This window comes from Haemaphysalis longicornis, unplaced genomic scaffold (assembly GCF_048455015.1).
Source record: "Haemaphysalis longicornis isolate Haplotype H1 unplaced genomic scaffold, Haemaphysalis longicornis Haplotype H1 scaffold_4, whole genome shotgun sequence".
NCBI lineage: Eukaryota > Metazoa > Arthropoda > Arachnida > Ixodida > Ixodidae > Haemaphysalis > Haemaphysalis longicornis.
In genome coordinates this window covers 165,740,183-165,763,050 of record NW_027526361.1, presented here as the reverse complement: position 1 = coordinate 165,763,050, position 22,868 = coordinate 165,740,183, and the positions used below count along the sequence as shown (strand labels likewise).

The following is a 22,868-nucleotide window of genomic DNA, read 5'->3' as shown; positions in this document are numbered from 1 at the left end:
ATTACTAGTTCAACGTTGGATATTAGAAACGCTGAAGAGCTCGCGTATGTGCAAAAAGGGGATACGTCTTCCAGTTTCGTTCGGTCGGCCCTTTCTGCGGGGCTATGCGGGATCCTTTTAATGTTCCAAACGAACCATTGTCTTCAAGTCAGGCTTTGTGCGGCGTCATGAGATCGCCCAACGCCGGAACGAACCAGCATAATAGCGCGCCATAAATACCCTCCTTTTTGTTGGCTTGCGCCACAAAACTGCACGGCGGCAATAAGTTTATGCAGCCACGGCGGCTTCTTGGTCTACCGACCATTCCCGGCGTTCCCTCTGCAATGAAAAGGCTTAGTTGAACGCAACGGCCCTAGATGTCCTTGCCGAGTCGGGATGTGTGAGCTTTTGTATTGATCCGAATTTCGGTGCGCTTTTGACTTGCTGTATCTCAGAGGGATCTCTACAACGGACCTGATTGCAGAATTCGCCTGCAGCGATGTGGCATCCGATTATCAAACTGGCGGTACGTGACATTTTATGGCGCCTCCACCTGCCCCAGTAGCCGGATCTGATTTGATCCCGAGTACGTCCTTCACGCTACAACGCTGAAGGTGTTCCAAAAGGGTTCCTTTCGCAGGCACACGCAACGAACGACCTGAATGATAGTGTACAGATAGCGATGAAGTTCTTGCGGAATTAACAATGGGCTAGTTAGGCTAGTCCTCAAAATGGTCCCGACACGTCAGTTCATAGGTCACCTTTCATTGGCCGAAGTGGGCACTAAAGGAGATGGCGGAATGGAAGGTGGATGGAGACGGGCTATGGAGTGAGGGGTCATTGTGTTCCTGGAAAACAGTGGTACTAGCGGGATATTCAAATAATGACCTCATTTTGTAATAACGACCACAACGGAGTCATTTCCAAGGTTTCGAGAATTTCAAGTTTTAGCCAACTCTGTACTTTTTAGAAAGTTTTTATCCCCATGATAGTTAACGGCGAAAGTGTGGCCTTAGAAGTCTGTCAACAGCAAGAACTGTCCTAATCTAGGTGATAGTACCCGACAATGCGCGCCATTCGTACCATGTACTAGATTACCAAAAAAATTGACTTAATAGAAACCAACCAAAATATACGGAATTTGTATATTACAATTACGTTACATATTAACAGGGCAGGTGACGTTGCACACGTTATGGGCTAGTCAGCGTAGGGGGCTTGTACGCCGTAATTTCTAGTTCTCCATACTGCGCTTGGATTTCCCGTATTCGCTAGCGCTCAAGCAGGACTTGTAGAACTGAACATGTCATGCTGTTTGCTGCCACTTTGGGACGGAAGAAAACCGAGAGGTGGCGGCGAAGAGGTCACAGGCGTTACGTGGCAAGAGTGGCAGATAAACATCGTCTTTCGCGGAAAATTGCAACGGAGTAAGCAAATACGCGGGGAATATCTTTTCTGCACCCATTTAAAGATGTGGTTGAATTTACAGTTTCCATTGCAAACAACAGTTGTGGAAGACAAAGTGAAGATTTACAGGAAATATTGGCGCAGCCTGCACCAGAGAGAGAGAGAGAGAGAGAGAGAGAGAGAGAGAGAGAAAACACTTTATTCAAAAGCCCGGTTAAGTGCGTTCGGTGACCACGGCAGCTCTTTCCGCGAGACTCTTCTGGGTCTGCAAGTCCGAGCTGCCCAGCGCCTTCTCCCAGAGCTCTTCTGAGGGGATCAAGGGAAAGGGGTCTTCAGAGCATGCCCATATGAGATGGGCGACTGTGTCCTTCGCACCACAGGCAGGGCAATTAGGTGACAGATATAAATTCGAATGAATATGATGCAGTATGGAGCGACATGGCAGCGTGTTCGTCTGTAGTAGGCGCCACAGACGTTCTTCGGCATTAGTAAGATCCCGATGTGAGGGAGGATACATTCGGCGGGAGAGGCGGTAGTGTGCGGTGATTTCTTTGTAGCTTAGTAAACTGTCTCGGGCTGATCGGGCTCCATGTAAGGGGACGAGGCTTGGTCCTGCTCGGGTCGTGAGCTCTCGAGCTGCCCCAGCCCTGTATGGGCAGGACTCCAGATCAATTCCACTTCGGTGTTAGGAGGATTTTGTACGAGAATTTTCAGTGCCTGAGGGGAAATAGTCCCTTTGGCGAAGTTTTTGATGGCCGTTTTAGAATCTGAAATTATTATTGCAGGGGTCGGCCGGTGAGCTAGTGCCAGCGCAATAGCCGCCTCTTCTGCCGTTGCAGGATTTCGGGTGCATACAGTAAGGGAATTGATGGGTGGGGTGTTGGGGGTGCAAGGCTGGAGAAACGGCAGAAATGGCGGCCCCTCTCCCTTCGTCGGATACCCGGCTGGTGCTCCTCACATTTATTACCGAACTTGCCGCTTAAAGTTCTCCGTGACTGGCAGGCCCGGATGGATTCTTCCGAAGGCTTTGACATCTCCCGCAAAAGTGGGCCGAGCTAGCACGCGCAGAACTCGCGGCAGCCAGCTTCGCGAATTCGGCGTCTGTGGTGCGAGCTTAGTATCGGTGCTCCCCCCTTCAGCAGCGAACGCACGTGCACTGGCGAGGAGAAGAGAGCGCTCCACCAACGCAATCGCACAGAAGCCGGTTTCATAACGCGATTGGATTCCGACCACGCGAAGCGTCTTCTCCCCTCGTTCGTCTTTTTTTTTTTCCATGCGGCGGCGTCTTCTAGTTGCTGCATTTTGTGGTTAATTTGGAGGGTTAGACTACCGCTTTTCTCGTCCTTTTATTTTTTTATTTCCAACCTCCAAAACACGTGTGCCTCCCGGTGTCGCAATTAGGCTGCCTCGGAAGGCAAGTTGGAATGGTTTTTGCATCATAATGGCGCCTAAATTCGTTGTTAGATTTATTTATGTTTTTCTGCTTCAAAATTAACGAATTTGGCTCTAATACTTGTGAAAACACCTACCTAGTCTTTTTTTTCTTGTAGGTGTTGCGCACTGTGTGCCAACACAACCACTTTTTTTTTTATACGGGCTGCATATGTTATTGTTCCCCGCTGCTGCAAAGCCCGCACCTCCCGGTCCCTTGGGGTGACACAGTGGTTAGGTTGTGTTGCTCATGGCGTCAAGGTTCCGGCTTCGATTCTCGGGACCTCCGTAACCCCATTTTTTCTTGAGGCTCCTTGCTTTCTCGCCGCTTTCCCTGACATTTCAAGGTTTTTTGGTTCGACGGACGGGTAACGCTCGGCTTAAACAACTTCGCTGTTAAAAACAGTGGAGGTGACATATCTGGTAAACCTGAAAATCGCTCCCAGAGAGCGGCTAAGGCGCCTAAAGTTACTCATTTCCCGCCAGTGCGTTGTTTAGTAATACTAAACGTACGCACGAGCATGCACGGCGCTGCATATGGCTAAAGGCGCAACTTGATTTTCTTTAGTGGGTCTTAAGCGAGCGGGCAGGAGTCTTTAGCGAGCGGCGGTGCGTTCTAAAGATGCGCCTATCGCGAGGGATCCGTTTGGCGTAATGAGCGGCGAGCCTCCCCCCTGTCTCAGGTAGCGGCGAGGCGAACTCCGGAAAACACATGAAAATCTCCCCTCCTCCGACGTTCTAGTTCCCTGCGGCCCAATACACGCTGGTATTGTGAGGGAGCAGGACGTGCGAATACACAGCTCGCGTTTAGTCATACTTTCGCGTTAATTGATATTGCCCCTTGTTTTCGGTAAGAAAACTTAGCGATGCAATCTTAATCCCTAAGTTATTTACAGTTATTGAAGTTCAATTACCTGAGAAAGATCCACGTCCGAACTTTAGGTGGGTTGCACGATCTTCAGATGCGCCCACATTCTTGGAAGTGTGAACTGGCGCACTTATTTCCGTTCCTACTGTATTTAGAAAACGGCTGCTCGAACACGTATTCCCTCCCCTGGCGCATTCCGTCAGGCGTCCTTGAATTTCAATACCACGGTGAAATTTATTCCTTGACTCCTTGCCATCCAAACTGCTACGAATAGATTTTAAAGGCTACGCCAGCTAATAAGAAACAGTGTGGGAGCCTCCCGTACTTGAAAAAAAAAATACTAACACTTTCGTCCAAATGGCGGCATTCCGTGCTTCTGGTCACTACGTCCGTCCTCGAGCTGCGTAATTCCTTTTAGTGCACTGTTTCTCCACTTCAAAGCCGGTACCCTCTTCTTTTGCTTTTGTGACATGTTAACAGTACAAAACAAAAGGAGTGGTTTCCTAGTTCCCGTGGAGAAAATCGATTTTTTTTTCCTTTGGTAGTATGCATAGGCCTGTGAACAACTTTTGGTAGGCACGTTTATTTATTTTAACTACTTCCTCTTCTTTTTCTTATGCTTTTAGCTTCTCCGCTTCTTCCTCCGGAGCGGAGCACAATCCGCATAATTATTCCATCCTCCGAGGAGGGACAGACGCGCCGCGAGAAAAGGAAAAAAAAAATGCGGGGGCGATGATTGAGACAGCCCATCCGGAACGAGGCAGCCTGAAAGAAGCGCCGAGGTTCCAGCGACGCTGGTGGATTTAAGAAGCGTTGATAAGAGCCGGCAGAACAGGGGCGGGAAGCAAAACGGGAAAAATGTCGCGGAGAGAACAAAGGAGGGTTCGGCTCACACGGAGCCACGGAGCGAGTGCGGGCGGAGGAGGTGCGAACGGACGGTGTTTCTAAGGGAAGCTGCGTGCTCGAGACGTCCCTCGCTGAAAGGACTGCGGGTGCTGAAGCGTCGTTCCCGGGGCGGCTGCTGCATGCACCGTCCTGTACGGACACCGAGACGGGGATTAAATCGGTGGAAGAATTTATTGTTCGTTGCCGTGGGCGGGGACACAAACACCGAGAAAGAAGGCCTCTCCCCGGAAACGAGAGCATTTCAGGCGATTCGTACAAACTTACCAACGGAGGATCGCTCTCTCAGGCCCCGCGCGACAGCAAAGGGTTGACCTTCATCACTCTCTTCGCAGCTCCGCGTGCCACAGTTTTTTGCCCTCTGTTTGTGGTGAAAAAGTTCTCTTGGGGGTGCAACCGCGCGGGCTGTACGTTTGACGGGGCCGCTATTCCTGCAATAGCCGTGAGTGGTATTTCATCAGTAACTAAGGCTTTATGCGGGGCTTGTTGGGTATGCTTATTAGGAACTTCAAGAACAACACAGAGACGAGGGCGGAACACGGGACAAACTAGAGCGCTCTAGTTTATCGATTCTTCCGTCCTAGTCAGTGCGCCGTTTTTTCAAGTTCACCAGGAAGACGCATAGAGCAGCGCAGCGCAGCATTCTCAGCGCCACGTGATCTTCTTCAGCAACTCGAAAAGCTTTACAGGAGCCCTCTTCGCGCATAAGATTCCGCTTACATGTGGCTAAACGGCTGGCACAATTGAGGCGTGTACTGCCTGGTTCACACTGACAAGCCGCAGTTTCGTCCTTGCTGTGTGGGGCAGCTAAGCAATCAACAAGTTTAGGCCAATTAGCTAGGATCAGCGATAGCCGGCTTTGTGCCTTCTTTTTAATTTCTTTACAGCTGTTGAAGCTACATGTCCCGAGCACGACAGTGCGGGGCCGCGAGAAAACCGTACCTAGCGGCTAGAAGGGTGCCAAAAGTTGCGGAAAGTAACTGGCCCGCAATGTACGCAAGGTTCATCCATGCATGCCACCTGTCATCTGGCCAAGAGCCTCGTCACAGCGTTGGCTACAGCCGCGAGAATAGCGCGCGGCAGAACCACGGGCCTTCGATGGCCTCGTTTACATGCTGGTGGCAGAAGCGCAGTGTCCACTGCGACGGGCTGCCGGTTGCATTGAAGCGCATCGAGGCCTGCGGAACGGTGGCGACCATCGCGTCACACCGGGAAGTGTGAAGCATGGGTCGCCATTGCATGCGTTGAAATGCGCTCGTCGGCACGCTCTACCGCTATCTCACCGCTGCACGAGAAGCAGTTGGTTGTCGAGGTGGCAGCGGTTGCCTACGAACGGGCATAAATATCGCGCTTCGTATTTTAAACAATAGATCTGCTTAAGCTTCGCAAAAAAAGAGAAGAACTCCCCCGGCGCGAGGTGCCCCGTGCGAAGGCAGTTTCGCCGAGTGGCTTTAGCAAAAAGCGAACTTACGGCCCACCAACAGAGGTGTTCAGGGCCACTCAATATAACAAAATGTTTCAACAGCAGAGCTCTTAAGGCTGACACAGCTCCGCCCACCGTAGACAGAAAACCCAGAACGCAAGTGAGCGCGTGCCTCGCGGTGACCACCCGGCGTCGTCCAGGCTTGCGCGTGGGGATTACGCCATATGAGGAACTCCTGTCTTTGCCGTCGTGTAGCGACCGGTGCCACGGGTCCGGTGCGCCGAAGACGATGACCGCGAGTCTGTCAAGCTATCCCTTCACAATCCGCACGTGCAGACGGCCACCGGTCCAGCTGACGAAAAAGTGGAAGATAACTAAGGCGAGGACGCGCTACAACACAGTTTGCCTTACGTCGCTGTGCCGTCGGGAAGCAAGGTCGACCACCCCCCTGCCTCCCCCCCCCCCCCCCCAATCCGCACCAATTTTGTTTTAGCTTCATACGGGAAGGACACCGTTTCACAAATGCTAGAGGGCGCTATTTCAATATGTTTCGCATTGTCGGAGATTGGGCGCCCCGCGACGGAGCGTTTTCGCAGCGGCCACCAAACGTCCGCGCCGCATCCGTCATCAGCGGTGACTGTTACGGCCCAGCAGCTCGCTGAAAGGGTTCCCGGACTGCGCTTATCTGCCGGGAAATATATATCCCACAACACCTCGCTCCCCCTAGCTGCACCTAGACCGGGTTTACAAGTGAGGCTATTCCGTTGCCACCCGCGCATCCTGCTAAACGAGCAGCAGTACACGACGGGATGGCCGCAATGCCGCCTATTTTCCAGACAGGGCCATACTTTCGACTGACCTTACGAACTGACTCTACGCAAGCCATCCACCACATCCTTCGCGTGGCACAAGCCACATCGTTCGCACATGCCATTCACCCTTTGCACAAAGCACTCTACTGCAGATCCGCATAGAGTGGGTACCCCGTTCAGCTGTAGCCGCCAGTTGGGAGGCAGAAATGACGACAGTTACCGCTTTTTCCCGAGGTGAAGAACGATAAACTTTATTTCTCCAACAATCATTGAGTTGTTAGATTAATGATGGGCTTCTTCTTGACTCCATGAGGTGGCCATAGGACCTTGCTTAATGGCGACTTCCAAAGCCAAGTCCACGGCCTGAATTTGGGTCTTGAGTTAGGAGCTGGTCTCCGCAGGTTAGAGAGATGTCATTCGGCTTTAGGTTGAAGCTAACGGTGTTGAATCTTCGTGGAAACCTGGCTCAACAAAAGAAAACTGCCCGTATGATGCAAACCTCCCTGGTGACCTAACTCGCCAAAACGAGATTGCACTGCGGAGACTACGCGTTGGGATGGCGCTTAGCCATCCGTGACTGCCTCTTGGCCATCCCCATACCGAGGCCCATACGACTCCACCGTCCTATTCTGCCACTCCACCGTACAGAATGTGAATAGCGCATTGACACGGCGCAGAGAAGCGCAACGGCACTGCGACTAAACCGGGCTGCGACAAGACACCTGACAACACGAGAGAGCTGAACTAACAGTACGGCAGACTGCCGCCGCGTTTCCTTGCCGAGTACCCGCACAGCCCGAACAGTGTAAAGCCCTGCATTTGCACTAGAATGCACACCTGGTGTAGTTGAGGTATTTAGTGCTTATAATGCGCTTAAATTAAGATGATTATTAAAAATATGCATGCCAAGCACTGTCCCCGTAAAATGGAGACAAAATATCCCCACCAAAAAATTAAGATTAAGCAACGCATTCTAAATACTGCTCTTGGCGCGACGCTATATTTGTTTGTGCTCTAGAGAACTTGGGTCTATAGTAGCGTGCTTTGAAAAATGGTCTTCTATGCGCATAGTGCTCGTCTTGTTTTAATAGATTGTTGTCTTTGTAAAAGACGATGCTCTTTCTTGAGCTGAAACGTTTAGTGTGTGTCTCTTGTCCCTTGAATAAGCCTCCCAGCCAAAACAACCGAATTGTTGAACGAGAAGCTAAACGTTGCCGAGCCCTAAATCTTGACACCTAGAAACATACCCCATTATTTGCAACATTTTTATGCAAAAAGAAAACATTTCTCATTTTTTTATTGCCAAGGTGCTGAGGCAAAAGGCCACAGTAATAATAGCCGCCCGAATAGGCCCCCAGGACCTGACAGCGCCAGCGACAGGAACAGAAGCAGCTATACATGCCTAAATAAATACAAATATGCACACACACTTTTAGCGCAATAAGCAGCACAAATAATACATACTACAAAGACATATACGTAAGAGAGTTCCATGCTTTTTTTCCATAACGAAATTAAATTAAAATTACCGTGTAATCACCCCGCTTTTGCAAAGTAAACAAAAATATTCTAAATATATACACAAAATTGCAAGGGAATCTTACACATAACGTAGAAAATAAATTTTCGTTTGTCGTCTAAAATCGGTAACGAGAAAGTGTGCTCAGTCATGTCAAACACTACACGGTGACTGTTCATGAGATTAGGAATTTGTCATTTAAGTGTCTGAGCGCCATAATTTTTTCTAGTTACGTTTATGCCTGAGATCATATGCCACTTCAGTGCTGGTGTAATTAAAAAGAACAAGCTCTCGGTCAGCTTGGAACTCCACAAAAATCCTTTCAGCCAGTCGTTGATTCAACATCAACTATGCAATATTGTGGTTGATGATGACAAACTCTCTTAATAGGAAGGGGAGGACCTAGGGTCGCTGTAGGGGGAATAGGGGGAATAGGGAGGGAGGTAGACGCCCAAAAAATCACGCTCGCCAGGCCACTGGCAACGCCAAACTCGGCTAAGGTCACCAGGTGTTGAGGATGTTCGAGAATGTCCCTATGTACCGTAAAAACCCGCGTATAATACGAGGTTTTTTTCCAAATTTTACTATGTAAAATTTGTGCCTCGTATTATATGTGGATCCCAAAGTTTTCAGCCGAAAATTTGCACTTTCGGTTTCGGTTTCAGCGGAGGGTGGGCTATCTTGCAGTGGCGTTAGCTGGCTGCTGCTTCTCTCAGCCGCCGCCAATTTGATTGTTTTGACCACGCGAAGGATCGGCACGTTCACCGCAAGTCTATCACGATGTCGGGTGCACGAAGGCAGTATTCAGCGGCAATTAAAATAAAAGTTATTTTATGTGCCGAGACCATCAGGAATAACGCCGCAGGACGGCAGTTCGTCGTCACCGAAGGCAGCATTCGCGGGTGGAGAAAGCAACTGGTGCTTGACTGGATAAAGTCTGTGTGGTGTCGGCGGCCTGGAGCACTGTTGGGGGTTCCCATCAGTGCACGTGCTAGAGGCCTTTCGCTGCCACCTGGCCGATTCCGTGAAGAAGTTGTTGTGCGAACCCGCATAGAACTCATTGTCATTCCAGGAGGAATGACATCCCAGCTGCAACCGCTAGACATTTGCATCAACAAGCCTTTCTAAGACTACATCAGGTCCTGCTACCAAGAGTGGATGATGTCAGGACACCCGTAAGTGACAGCTACCGGATGGCTGACGCGGGCTTCTCCAGCGGTGCTTTGTGGCTGGATCGCGGAGACCAGCATCCCAGAGGATGCTCGTCGGTCGCTCTTTTAAGAAATGCGGCATCTCGAACGCCCTTGATGGCACTGAGGACCACTTTCTGTGGGAAGACATTTCCAACAAGGCGACTTCAGGAGACAGCGGCAGCGAACCTGACGATGACTGAACGGACGTCGGGAGGCAGTGCCAGTGGAAACATACAATGACTGAACGGTAACTGCAGTGCAAATAATTTTTTTCTGTGCTCTTTACCTCGTATTATATGCGGATGAAAACTTTTTTTCTCATTTTGCTGTCCCCGAATTACACCTCGTATTATACGCGGGTCCGTATTATACGCGGGTTTTTACGGTAATGCTTCTATATCTGAATTTTGATTAACAGTATGGTTCAGTCTATGAGTATCAAAAGCGGAGCAGTGCAGAAGAATATGGTCCATGTTTACTTCACACACAGTGTGACAGAAGGTACATGTGCAGGGGGCAGCGGTGCCAATGCCCTTCTTCCGGTCAGCAAGTGTCTGCCATTTATGGGTGTTATGAGGTGTACTGGCCGTGTTGGCAAGTACTTTGTTGATAAATATTTCTTGCGATCGACTGAGGGGTAAATCCTTAAAGATTTGTGGAGCGGTAATGTTTTTTAATCTCTCGCGGTGAAGAAACCGGAGGTAGCGTCGTACTCGCGCCATTTCGAAGTGGCCTCCTGGCAGCGAGTCCGCGTAGGGGTGGTCGCGGAGGTCGGGAGGTCCGAGCAGGAGAGGCTGGAGATGAACAGGTAGAACTCCAGATTGTGAGGTGGCAAAACCACGTGCCAACTCGTTACCACCCCCGTGATCCCCGACGTGTCCCGGCGTCCAGGTGACCCTACCGTCAACGTCGTTCCTCTGCTTGTGCTGTAGTATCTGGCGGATGCGTTGAGCAGTGGCGTCCTCTGTTTTTGGGTCCTCAATGCTACGTAGTGCCTCAAATGAGTTCGTATATATGACGGAAGGCCCGGTGTTGTCCCTTAGAGCTGCCCGGATAGTCAAACGTTCTGCTTAATCAGGTGTTGCGTGGTCCAGTGTGCAGACGTAACGTCTGGCTTCTCTGGTCGAGGGTTTGTACCAGGCCAAGGCCAGACGAAATCCATCGAGAGCGGCATCAGTCAATACTGCCTTGGCATTGTGCTGATTGTGCCTGAAGTGGCTGAAGTGGCGTCATTTGGGGGGGGGGGGGGGGCGTGCAAGTCTTGGAGGGGTGCAGGGTAGGAAAACTCAAGGTGGTTGTTTCGCCTGGAGTGACCCGGGGTTCTATACAGACTCGTCGGGTGTCCCAAAGCAAGGTGTCTTGGCCCTGTATTGTGAGGTGCAGTCGGTTATCCAATGACGACTGAGCGCTTCTGAGGATGTCCTCGATTGGCGGTAGGGGTGCAAGGTCCCGAAGCTTCCGTAGGTCGGTGAACTTAGGAAGGCCCGTGATAGTCCGAAGGATGTGTCGGTGGAGAACTTGCAATGTCTTTTTAGCTGTTTTTGACAGGGTTACGACTGTACCGCCATAGGTGACTTTACCTATTGCATTAGCTCTCAAAAGGATAGTGCAGGCTGTCTGTCGTATTCCGCCGAACTTGTTGGAAACGCGTTTGATTGCCTGTAGGGCCGCGGGCCATTGCTTTTTGGGTTCCATGATCCAATGGTGGTTCGTGTTGCAGCTATGTATAGGAATAGCGAGAATTCTTACATGTCCGTGCTTAGTCTTAATTTCATGTTGACCCAGTGTTAACGTTATTGCCTCCCCTGCCAGGAGGGCACTCCGCCTTCCATTGACACAGAGGAGTTCCATTTTCTCCGGCGCTAAGGTGAGTACTAGTTCTGGAAGTTTCCTCATGCAATAAGCGCAGCCTGAAGCTCGGTGGCCATATCTTCAATATTACCACTGTAGTCCCGTCCGTCTGTCCGAATGGTGATGTCGTCCGCATAAATTCTGTAGCGGGAACCAGTATTGGTTTCAAGTTCTTAGGTCACAGTAAGCATGGCTACATTGAAGAGCAGGGGACCCAAAATCGAGCCCTGAGGGACACCGCGATCGAGATAATATGTCACAGGCTGGACACTTCTGGTGCTCCGAAGTCAAATTGGTCCGGCCTCTAGGAATCTGGAAATCCAATCGAGAGCACGCTTACTGGGGTAAGTCCCGGTCAGACTGGACAGAATGTGTTCCTGCTTGACATTGTCGAACGCTTTCTTTATGTCGACTGCCAGGATGTAGTCTGGTGGTCCCTTTCTTGAGTTTCGGTTCAGGACCCTCCGAAGCGGCCAGAGGTTTTTATGCCTTCCCATGTTGGGTCTGAACCCGGCCTGAGACGGGTGTAAGCCTGGATTGCAATATTCGATGTAGTGGGTTATCCTGGCGTGTATCATTCTTTCCACGAGTTTGCATATGGTTGGTGTCAACGATATGGGGCGGAGATTGGCGACTTTGGTCGGGTACTTTTCCGGTTTAGGCATCGGATTAATAATTGAAAGGCGCATGTGGTCCGGGACCATTCCCATAGTGTACTGCTCGTTTATGATTTCCAGCAGAGCTGCCCAGTGTCTTCGGTTAAGTTTCGCAACATCTTCCAAGTGATAACGTCATTTCCCGGTGCCGAGTCACTTCTGCCATGCTTAAGGGCGGCATGAAGTTCTCCCGGCGTACAGGGGGCGTCTAATTCTGCGTTTGTAGGCTCGAGCTTGGGCGTTTCGATGTTGGTGGGGGGCGTGAGGCTGGCGTGCGGAAAAAAAGATTTAATGATTTCCTCTTCGAGCGTGTCGGTGTCTTGGCGGATAGTAAGAGTTTCTAGCGGGGAAGAACCTCTGCTTTTGTTGAGCATTTTGCCCACAGCTGCTTCATTCCTTTAGCTTTGCCGAGCCGCTCACAGGTAGAGGCCCATTGAGCTCTACAGAGTTCTTCCCCGTGTTGCTTGATGAGCTCGTAGGTGTCTGATACGACGGAGGGTTTGATATCTTTTACCCTTGGTCTTGTACTGATGTGTGATCTTATTAGCTTTCTGCCACAGTCGTATCATACGAAAATCGGCGAGTCCCTTGTCAGACAGCGCCTTGTCTTCTCAATCTTTCTTGCGCCCCGTTTAAGCGCTGTTATTGTCAGTCAAGTATGTACCAACAAGCCCGAACCACCACGCTTTTTCGGTTGAATCCCTTGTCTTCTTCGCCGACTGTTTCTTCGGTTGCAGCAGGGTTTCTGTGGTTGCAGTAGCTTGGGAGATTTGGTGGCATAGCTTGAGAGATTATCGATGAACCGCAGTGGTAGGCTTGCATGCGATGCAAGCCTACCACGAAAGGTTTTGATGCAACTCCCCCTACAAGTAAGCAATAATGTAACCGTGAGCGTACATAGGCAAAATAAAGTTGCTTTTTTTATTCTCGAGGGTAAAAGGGCTCTAAATTTACTAAACACGCCAATGTGTTGCGCAATATTACGCTTTATAGAACTAGTATGACATCCCCAAAGAAGGTTCCGATAAAACACTGCACCTAGAAACGTGTGTTTGGAAACCCGTTCCAAACGTCTGCATTCAAAAGTACTTTTATTAGTAATAGTAAAAGTTCTGTTTCTAGAGCAAGAAATTGTGTATTTCGTTTTATTAATGCTCAGATGAAGCTGGTTGGAACAAAGCCATCCCCATAGGCTGTCGAGACATCAATTTGTTAAGGACACAAGAGATGATACGTTCTGCAATGAAAAGAAGACATTTGTGTCATCTGCGTTAAGCACCATTTCCGGTGTGTGTGGGGTGGTAACAATATTATTGATGTACAAGAAAAATAATATTCGCCCTAGTATTGACCCCTGCGGGACACAAAATTTTATGCATTCAGTATCTCAAGACATATTGTGAAGAACTACAGACTGCTTCCGATTAGATAAATTACTCCGTAGCAACTAGGGTGCAATACCTCTTATTCCGTAATATGGTAATTTAACAAACAGTATGTCGTGTCTATTCGAATAAACCGCTGTACTTATGCCTAAAAAAATACCAACAGTGTACAGCTGTTTCTCTACCAGGTGCGTGTTGTGTGGTTACCCCGTTTTATAGAATAGTGTTGTGTATTGTATTTGACATGTGATTCTTGTTACGCCGAATTGGGTGGTGCGTCTGTTGATAGGATTGCGGGTGATACCGGTGGGAGGTGTGTTGTTATTTGTGTGTTGTTATTTCATACAAAATAAAGTTGGAAGTTGCGCTCGTCCTGTCCTCTCTGTCTTCGTCTTCGTCTTTTGCGCAAACGTATTCCTTCATAGTAGAGAGGAATTTGTGTGGCGGCAGATGACGATCGTCTTCCGACGACAGTTTCAGCGAAGTGAGCAGACACGCTGGCAACGTTTCCTGTTATGCGTCAACACAGGCTCTTGTGTAGTTTTTTATGACTTTTTTTCTGATATCCCTTTCCTGCCCAACAAACATATTTTAGAAAAAATGGCCACAAGTAAATAAATTTTGTGTATTTACCCCTTCCCAATGATGCTTTGACAAGTGAAAATGGAAAGGTCAGAGTATTTCACACAGAAAACATACCCACACATATGTGCGGGCTGGGCTTCTATTCGTATGACCTGCGCATAGTAAGAATACCTTAAAAACAGCATCAGGCACAGAAAAACTGTATTTTTACGTATTATTTATAGGTTTTATATTGTTTTCAGGAGTACTTATTTTATACATAGGATTTTGTGAAAATAAATAATAATTATGTTTTAATTATTTTAATTAACATTTAAAATTAATATTATTATCACAAGTAATTACTGAACTAGTTCAAGGATAAGGCGCAAGAAAACATTACCAACGAGCCAGCACAAAACCGCGAATAAATGAGACACCAAGAAAGCAAGAAAAAATTATTTATCGCTAGCGCTGCATTGCACGAGCCCGCCAGCCTATACCGCCCGGCAAAATTTTCGTAACCATGAAAGCCCAGCCCACACATATGTGTGGGTGCATTTTTCAAGCATGATGACGGAACGCACGCGAAGGGAACGGGTGTATTTTTTAGCCGATCGTGTTTTCTTAAGTCCCGCAAGTCGTGTCTTACGCTTGTTATTTAGAAAATAGGAGAATAACAAGAAGAAATATAAGTTTTCATCTTGAAGGCGGCTAGCGTGATCGCGCCTGCTGGGGCGCTGTTTTTATTGTGCGATTTCTCGCCCCCTGGTGGCAAAATGAGTGAACTACCGAAACCAGTAAAGTCTCGGAAGCGTTGGCAGCAGCTACCCATGGCTGTGAAACCGAAACCGAAACAGGCGCCACTAAGTAAAAGAATTTGTGGACCCACACGTTTGTGTGGGCTGGGCCGTAAAGGGATATGGCAATGTATGACAGTGTTGTGGCAATGTTTTCGATCTAAAAACCTTACTGGGAACTTTCGACTGCAAATACTTTTTATCAGCGCCATTTTCTAGAATGGTCATTAAAGGGACACTGAAGTGAATTTGTCAAGCTCCCGTTTTTGCTTGCACTGCGTAGACTGGCTCAAATTAGCACACTTTTAATCGTTTATCGGGTTGACAAATAGGTAATTATTTTACAAAGCGCGAAAGAAGAAAAAGTACCATGCGCGGTTTGCGGCGGCCGCACCAACTAAAGCTGTGACGTTGGAAGGAGGGGGCACCGTGATTGGACGATTCCCAAGGTGAGCAACCAAACAAGTTTCGGTTTCCGTTTCGGCTCTGTAAAACACAACCGGTGGCGTTATTGGATGGGCATTCTCAATAACTCAGTAATCATCGTACCGCGCTTCTGCCATGCTGTCAGCTCTAAAATGCATAAGATAAGCCACCCAGGACGGCTTGGAATCGTAGCATTCACTAGCCGAGGTCTACGCAGTGCATGAACGCCCTCCGCGTACCCGCAGGCGCCCAATTGACATGCGCTTTTCCCCCATATTTGGAGCTTGCCTCACTCATGCCTGTATCGTAAAAAGCGTGTTCGCACTAGGCCAAGGGTCTGTTCATTCCGGCCTGTGCCCACTGCCCGCAAGCAGTCCGTGCTTATGGCAACAGCACACCAACGAGAACTCGCTAGCGCGCCAGTGCCAGCCTGCGCGCGTTTTGTGAACTATTTCGTGGAGCCATGAACGTTGCGGCCCAAAAAAAAGGTGCACTCAGTATAGAAAACATCGGCGGAAAACGAAAAAGTTAACTTACAAAAAAAAAGAACGTACCCGCGGGGATTCGAACTCGCGACTTGCAAAACACTTGCGGTGACATACCTAGCGCTCTATACCACTCGGCCACAGGGTCAGCTCCGCTGACCTTGGAAATATAAGGTATGTATTGTATAACCAATTTACACTTTTATTTAGTTTTGGAATTTCAAGCAGCTTAGGTGACTATTTGTTGTTTTGCGCTCGTGCAGTAAGCATCCCCCAAGTTTCCAGAATATCTCACGTCTAGCAATTGCATGTTTTAGACGGAAAAGCGTTCGCAGATGCGTAGTCGTGCTGCTGACCGCTGTGCTTGTTCGCCCAGCGCAAAAAAGTGCTTCCCGCACCATAGCTTTACGCTGTACGGTAAAAATATCAGTTGATTTTATTTCCTTAGTACCTATATTGACTTCGCTGACTCTTCTCCCGCCTTCAAGAGGGGCGTACCAGTCAGCGAAACGTCGCATGTGCGCTTGTGCAGCGCTTGTGTGAAGCGACCTTGACTTGGAGCTAGATACAGTGTACAAACTAACCAAGTAAAGAAAGGCAGATTCTTCCATTCACAAACGTGTCCTGGCTTCGTTTCAACTGAGCGAACGAATTGCGACGACCCGTCGGCGGCCGGCGGACGAAACGCTGGGCCGACTGACTCTGTCTGAAGGCCGGGGAGCCGTGCAGTAGAGCAGCCAATTGCGAGCTCGGCTCCTCGCGACGTCACACGAAGACGCCGCAGAAAATGGGCGAGCGTAAAGAGAGGAGGACAGCATTTTCGAATTAATTTTTCTACTAAATAAAATCGCGTAAACGCGCCCTGAGTGGTCGAAACATGGGCTGGGGACTCCGGACTACAATTTGCGCTAGTAATCCCGCAATGTTTACATATCACTTCAGTGTCCCTTTAAAATGTGTCACGCGGATATATTTCTGCATAGGGATCGCTTTTCTCTCTACTGTTTTCTTTTCTTTGTTCCACTTTTTTTCATAAGTTTTAAAGAAAATTATTTGTAATGTGTCTAGCATTTGTTTCTTTTTTCCTTTCTGTGTGGCGTTTTCTTAATGTATATGGTTAACTAGAGCGTGGTTGTTACTGTACATTTGTATTCCAACTCCCGCCTATGGCCTGTCGCTTTGGTTGGCAGTATTCCTTCAATAAGTAAAGAACGCTCCCTCAATGGCGACCTTTTCTTAGTAGAAGTGTGTCTCTTGCACTTTAGTATTGTGGGCATTAAATGCACTCGAGGTGATGAGCGCGGTCTTGTGTTAGCCGCCGCCAACGACTCCTCTTGGCCACCGGGCCGATAATCCCCAGGCCCTGGAATGGAGCCGAGAATCGTGGCCGCCTTGCTTCTCGCTCCCTCGTCACGCCCGCCGGCCGCTGCAAGCCCAAATGCATCAATCCTGGATTCCTAGGAACGTGGTTTTCTCCTGGACAAGTGAGTCCCCTTCCGAGCAACCTCTGGCGGGCGATTGAGTGAGCGAATGAGCTTATAAAAAAATTACTATAATAATAGATAAGCAAGCACGACATGGATGGTATTTCGCACATCACTGACTCGGCTTCCGAGACCATTCTTTATGAAAATATAAACACATCACGAGATGAAAACTTCGAGCCATTGGAGCTCAGTGCGCCTGTCAAGCGCCACTGTGCCTCTAAGCGTCCACACAAGGCACTTGATATGAGCGCAATCGTGAACACGCTGAAACATGGAGCCGTTGTGGTGGTGTGAAACCTGTCCATTCCCCAAAGCTAATCAGGCGGTACAAGCTCCTTGCTCTCAAAGGAGGATTAGAATTCTTGGCTTCAGATGGCGTGTTACAAGTACGTCCAAACTAACGTCTGAGCATTTTCGTGTTTGGCTGACGCAATGATGATCGCAGCGTGTACCTTCTGAAGGTTTCCGGCGTTGCTGGGGTCCATGTAAGCCACGGCCCAGCAACTACGGAAGGAGCGGGATTAGAAAGGTTGCCATGGACCTTTATAACCCCGACATTCTTAATGCGCTGCGTCTGGGAATGCCACTAAAGTAGGCCCGCACACCCGCAAGAAACATCCGGGAGTGTGCAGATTGTGTTCGCCATGAAAACAGTTCCGGAACACGTCATCATCAGATACACACGCCACCTAGTAGGATGCGTGAAACCAGGAGAACCAAAAAATGCCAGCTCTTTGGGCACGCGGCTCCAGTGCGCAAATTTGCGCACGATGTGCTCGCTGTGGTGCCAGGTATTATGCAGGCTGTTCTGATGAAAAGTTTTGCTCCCCGAATGGCAGCAAAAATTTATTAATCTAGATTTACTCATTGTATCGCCCGGCGTAGTATGCGGGCTATTTTCAAGGCGGAATCTGCAAATAATACGATTACAATAGGTGAAATCGGCTTTTATAGAATGGAGTGGCACCGGGCGAAAGGTACCTGGCTAACAACTGTGAGTAGACTCTTCGACAACCTTGAGTAGGGCTCCAGGCCCTACCGGTTCTTCAACCTGAGCCACAGCAGCAGCACCAGCCGCCTGGGGCACTAGCACTGGCAGAATGTCCCCCAGCGAGTCAGCACTATTGTGCTTCACTGGAAGGAAAACAGTGGTGATGGTGTTGAAACATTCATTTAAAGTGAGAGGAGATTCGCGCTCGAAAGCGGGAGAAGCCCCCAGTTCAGAGCTCGTGCGGAGGCTACTGTCCTGCGTGCCCGGCCCTCCAACTGTCGCCGGTCCGTGCTGCTCCAGGGTGTGGGTGCGAAAAAGGGCTGCTGGTGTTTTCTGGCAAACCCACGTCGTGTTGTACAGTGTTCGATGTTCGTTGCATTGTGAGCATGTTGGTGGATATGTGGTTGGTGTATAATATGCACGAAGCTGAGGTGGGCGTATGCGTTTATCAGTACTTGGCGCCTGGTTACAGCCTCCTCTTGAGTGAGCTTCGGGTGCAGTGTTGGGTAGCCACTAACGAAAGTATGAGTTCATTAGTCAGTAACCAACTCTCCCAACTCCCCCCTTTAATTGGGTAGACACACCTGAAAAGGCGGTGGTGTTGCCCACGTGCAAGGTACTGCAGTTGGATAGATTCTGGTGATGAGTTGGTGCGGGGCCCGCAGGGTGCATTGTCTGGCTGTAGCGTGCGCTGGCTCGTTTCTGCGCGATCTGCCGTCCATATTATCCACAGTAGAATTTAGGGAAACCTTGTGCCTGTTTAGTATTCGGAGGGTGGATGCTGAGATCTTCGTCTACAGACGCGCCTGTGCTAGCACCGGCTACAGTTCAGGTATAATCTACACAGACTGCAAAGTCTGCTGGTCTAGCTCTAGTACAAGAGCACCTTCAGCCAAAGCACAACAGATGCACTAGAGGCTGTACGCACCCTCTTCGCTCCAATTTTATAATCGATAACAGTGGCTCTTTTGGCGCTCTTGGACATTGCATCGCATCTCCTCGCGAGTTTCTGGCAGCAATCCCTAACATGGAAAACATTCCAACGAAAGCAAAAATATTGCCACGGGGCATGGACAATTTCTCGCGTAGCCATTGCCCTGAATCGACGGCGACGAGGCTGTGGCTCGAGCGCAGCCTGCGGGGGCTCCGCTTTATGGTTCCTGTCTCTTTCGTCCTGCGACCAAGTAGTAACATCAACGTAAAATCACCCAGACATCGGGGCGTCATATTGCCAGGGCCTGGGAACAAAATCGGAAACCTGAAATTCCCAATGCAATACGGCAAGGCACAGATATAGGAACTGACCTTGAATGAATATAATGCATTGCATCCACTGCCAGGCTTTCTTGGGCGCTATTTTGCTACCATACAAAACGGCCGCACGAGTGCCATGAATGGATATCGGGGCAAGGCCGCCAAGGGCGCTCGGTATGGATGCACCCAATACCCACAAATGGAATTGTTGTTTGGAGCAACGCTACCATGATGTCCCTGTTGTCCACGTCTTCCGAATGGTAGTTGATGCTGTGGTGTGGGTCTGACTCGGAAGATCTCCTCACGCGGCTGCCGTGTAGACGGCGCCGGCGTGAGAGGCAGGCAAGAGACAAAGGAAACCGACGCCAACATCCAAAGGGGGGTTATTCCCAAAACCCTCCCCTAGCTGGCCCCGTCTTCTCGGTTATCGACGCGTCCCGCGTTGCTCGAGCGGCCGGAGTCGTTCGACTCCGCCGCTACTGGTGGACGATGGTCGGTCCAGGCTGCAGGGGAAAACGCCGGGTCGCTCCGCCGCCGCACGCCGTCTCGTCCTCGCTCGGAGCGGCCGAGTGCCGCAGCCGAAGTCCTCACTCTCCGTAGCCGCCTCCCACCGAAGTGACTCCGAGCTCCCCGCTCCCACGCGCGCCGGTGGCGCCATCTCGCGACGTGTAAGCGAACCCCTCTGTTTTTGCCGTCTTGTTGCGCAATCCCGCGCAAGCCGCGTGGCCCTCCGAGCGCTGCCGCGTACCGAGTCGGTATCGCGGGCAGCCATAATTCCCAAAATACCCATATCTATATATCTATCTACGCCCTGGGTGCATCGCCCCGTGTATGGCTCGGCTGGTTTGCTTATTTACGAAGGCCGTACACTGGCGCCCCAATCCTTTTGTGTGGGTGATTATAATGCGCCACACATTAAATGAAAGAGAGAGGGAGAAAAGGTAAAGGAAAGACAGGCGTGTTAACCAGGCTACGGCCTAGTACGCTATCCTGCATGGGGGAAAAGGGGAACAATGAGGAAAAAGAGGAAAAGAGAAAAAGAAGGACAAAGGTACAGATATAGCGTAGACTGGTGTGCCTAGCGGTAGGACACTATAGACAAACAAGTCGAGTGAGTTCATAGAAGATACTCTTTCGCGCTACAGCCTTTTGTGCAATTCCGTCGTTTTTAGAAAACACAGGAGCGCTTTTGTCGTCTTGTCCGTAGATGACGGAGAAGGCCAGTGGCCCAGGATTGTCCGAGAGTCCCAGAATTGTCCGAGAGTCTAACTTTCGCAGAGTCAAAGAGAGTTGGCTTCGTTCAGATGAAAACCGTGGACACTCGCATAGGACATGTCGTATGGTCTCTGGTGTGTCACAGACTTCGCACGCCTCACTGGCTGCCATTCCAATCAAATAGGTGTAAGCATATGCGAATGCGACTCCAAGCCAGAGACGAAAAAGAATCGTTGCATCAGGTTGTAGGAGGCCTAATGGAAGGGGTCGCTGAAGATGCGGGTCGAGGGCATGAATACGAGCGCTCGTGAACTCTTGGGTAGTCCATTTGGATAGCGTGGTCTCCCGAGCAAGTTTACTGAGAGTCCTAGCGGCGTCCGTCCTGGATAACGGAATGGATATGGTCTCCGTTTTTTGGTGTGCCAAGCGGGCGGCAGCGTCCGCACTTTCGCTTCCGACAATGCGGCAATGACTATGAAGCCACCGAAAGGCAATGTCGTGACCCGCTTGGGTGGCACGGTCGTACACTAGTCTTATCTCGGCCAGCAGCTGTTCGTGAGGTCCACGGCACATGGCTGACTGGAGCGATTGAAGCCCAGGCTTTGAATCGCAGAAGATCGCCCATCTTTGTCATGAAGTTTCTTCAGCGGTGTTAAGGGCACAACGGATGGCGGTAAATTCTGCAGCCGTGGAAGTGGTAAGATGGGCTATTTTGAATTCTTGGGACATGGACATTCGTGGTATAACAACGGCGCCGGCAGAACTAGATGTTACAGAGCCATCGGTGTAAATATGGGTGCGGTCACTGTATCTCTCGTGTAAATAAATGAGAGTTAGCTGATGTAGTGTCAGCGTTGGAAAATCTTGCCTCTTTCTTAAGCCTGGGATAGTGAGGCATGCTCGAGGCTGCGTCGTATACCAAAGTGGGAGTGGCGGCCTCATCGCAGGCGTATAGTTGGACGGCAGACTGGTAATGTTGGAAGCGACAGCCTTAGCGAAAGACGCATGGGGGCGTTTAGATGGCAGACTAGCAAGTTGAAGTCAGGCAGCCTGATTAGGTGCCTAATGTGCGCCCAGAGTGTTTCAATTGTCACGTAAGTGAGTAAGGGTTGATCACGAGCCACAGCAATGGTTGCACCTGTTGACGTCCAACGTGGTAGGCCAAGGCAAGTTCGGAGGGACTGAGCTTGTATGCCTTGCAGTTGCTGAATATTTGTACGGCACGTACCTGAAAGTACAGGCAGGCTGTACCGTAGGAAGCCCAAGAATAGTGCGTCGTACAGCTGAAACATTGACTATATAGGCGGTCTCCACGTCTTTCCGCCGATGAACTGAAAAATATGGGTCACTGCAGAGAGCCTCGTCAAACAACGAACGTGGGGGCTCCAAGAAAGGTCTCTGTCGACGACCACGCCGAGAAACCTGGATACTTCAAATTAGAGACCCTCTCCCCATTAACTGTCAAAGGGTATGCATACATAGGCTTCCGTGAGAACGGAAGCACTGCGCATTCACTGGAAGGCCCTTCCAACCCTTGCTTGGGCAGATAGGTGTTGGTCAAATCTGCAGCCTTTTGCAGCCACGCGCGCACGTGCCGTCGAGTCACTCCACGTGCCCAGATGCAAATATCATCCGCGCAAATCGACAAATGAACCGTTCTTGGGAGAGAGCTTGCGAGGCCGATGAGTGTGAGGTTGAACAACGCGGGGCTCAAGACGCCTCCCTGAGGGACACCGCGTTGGGTATAGTGTATCGATGTTGGGCCATCTTGGGCCATCTTGGGCCATCTTGGGCCATCTTGGGCCATTACAAAGAATGACCTCCCCGAGAGGTAACTTCGCACCCAGTGGTAGACTCGGCCACCAAGCCCGACTGCCTGCAGTGCTTTAGGAATGGCATCATGCTCCATGTTGTCATACGCTCCTTTCACGTCCAGAAAGAGTGCAGCGCATACGCGCATAATGCGTTCTGCTGCTGCACAAAGGTTAGGAGGTCGATAACGCAATCTATACAAGAACGGCCACGACGGAAACCAGCCATGACTTGGGTAGACGTTGTAGTGCTGCAGTTACCACTCCAGGCATGCAAGGATAAATCGTTCCATAAGCTTTCCAACGCAATCGGCAAGGGTATGGGTCGGTATGCCGCCGGGTCCAGCAGAGATTTTCCAGGTTTCAGTAGCCGAACAAGGCGGCTAGACCTGCATTTTTCAGGGACTA

The 22,868-nt window shown here is 49.9% G+C and overlaps 1 protein-coding gene across 3 annotated transcripts in view; it reads left to right on the top strand.

Moving 5' to 3' along the window:
• LOC144179492 (neural cell adhesion molecule 2-like) overlaps positions 1–22,868 on the top strand; it is a 408,645-nt gene that overhangs the window by 40,345 nt on the left and 345,432 nt on the right. For 2 of the 3 annotated variants that reach the window (XM_077707866.1, XM_077707863.1), the window contains exon 2: positions 17,063–17,186. The exons of the other annotated variant lie outside the window; for it this stretch is intronic. The gene's annotated coding sequence lies outside the window, so the exon portion shown is untranslated. The remainder of the gene's footprint in view (positions 1–17,062; positions 17,187–22,868) is intronic. 3 annotated transcript variants of the gene reach the window in all.